This window comes from Passer montanus, unplaced genomic scaffold (genome assembly GCF_014805655.1).
Source record: "Passer montanus isolate IOZ18808 unplaced genomic scaffold, ASM1480565v1 scaffold330, whole genome shotgun sequence".
NCBI classification, from domain to species: domain Eukaryota; kingdom Metazoa; phylum Chordata; class Aves; order Passeriformes; family Passeridae; genus Passer; species Passer montanus.
The window spans coordinates 27576-29315 of NW_024368042.1; positions in this window are offsets into that span (position 1 = coordinate 27576).

The window sequence follows — 1740 nt, forward strand, 5'->3', positions numbered from 1 at the left end:
GTCAGCTGTGGTGGCCCTCACTGGTGGCTGGTCACAGTGGCCACTGTCCCATGGTGGTCACCAGTGTCCCATGGTGGTCACCACTGTCCCATGGTGGTGGCCAGTGTCTGGTCAGGAGTTCTAGTCCCTCCCGGGGTGTCACTGTCACTGTCACCCCCTCATCCGTGACCCCCCGCTTGTCACCTCCCGCTGTCCCCCCCATTTCCCCGTCCCGGGGGAGGTGACAAGGGACAGCGCCCCTCCCCCGGGGTGACATGGAGGGGGCACTGCCACCGCTCGGGGGGACACTGGGGACACTGAGGGGGGCGTTGTGGCCGCCTTGGTGACCCCACAGTGCCACCCCGGGGGGGCTGGTGGCTCTGGGGACACTCTGGGGGGGAAGGGGGCAGCAAGGGGACACCTGGCCGTGTGGCTGTGGCCACAGGGGGTGGCCTCTGGTCAGCTGTGGTGGCCCTCACTGGTGGCTGGTCACAGTGGCCACTGTCCCATGGTGGTCACCAGTGTCCCATGGTGGTCACCACTGTCCCATGGTGGTGGCCAGTGTCTGGTCAGGATGGCCACTGTCCCATCCCAGTGTCACATCCGTGTCCCATCCTGGTGTCCCATCCTGCTCCTGTCCCCATGCCCCAGTTCCTGTCCCCATCCCTGACCCCCTGTGACCCCATGTCCTTTGTCCCATCCCTGTGTCCCTGTCCTGTCCCTGTGTCCCTGTCCCCATCCCTTGCCCCTGTCCCCATCCCCGTGTCCCTGTCCTTTCCCTGTCCTGACCCTGTCCCCATGTCCCTGTCCTGTCCCCATGTCCCTGTCCCCATCCCTGGGTCTCTGTCCCTGTCTCCCAACATCCCTGACCCTCCTGTGCCTCGCCCCGATGTCCCTTGTGTCCCAAAGTCCCCGTGTCCTGCTGTCCCTGACCCCGCTGTCCCTGTGTCCCTATGTCTCTGTCCCCATGTCCCTGCTGTCCCTGCTGTCCCCGTGTCCCTGACCCTCCTGTCCCTGTGTCCCCATGTCCCTGCTGTCCCCATGTCCCCTTGTGTCCCAAAGTCCCCGTGTCCTGCTGTTCCTGACCCCGCTGTCCCTGTGTCCCTATGTCTCTGTCCCCATGTCCCTGTGTCCCTGCTGTCCCCGTGTCCCTGACCCTCCTGTCCCTGTGTCCCTCCTGTCCCTGCTGTCCCCATGTCCCTGCTGTCCCCATGTCCCCGTCCCCATGTCCCTGTGTCCCTCATGTCCCTGTGTCCCTCCTGTCCCTGCTGTCCCCATGTCCCTGACCCTGCTGTGCCGGTGTCCCCGTGTCCCTGTCCCTGCTGTTCCCATGTCCCTGCTGTCCCCGTGTCCCTGACCCCACTGTCCCCGTGTCACTGTATCCCCACTGTCCCCATGTCCCTGTCCCTGTGTCCCTGACCCCACTGTCCCCGTGTCACTGTATCCCCACTGTCCCCATGTCCCTGTCCCTGTGTCCCTGACCCCACTGTCCCCGTGTCCGTGTCCCCATGTCCCTGACCGCGCTGTCTCCATATCCCCATGTCCCTGCTGTCCCCATGTCCCCGTGTCCCTGACCCCACTGTCCCCATGTCCCTGTCCCCATGTCCCCGCTGTCCCCATGTCCCCTTGTCCCTGTCCCCATGTCCCTGACCACGCTGTCCCCATGTCCCTGCTGTCCCTGCTGTCCCCATGTCCCCGGTGACCCCCTGACCCCCTGGTGTCCCCGATGTCCCCAATGTCCCCCATGCCCCCTCACTGTCC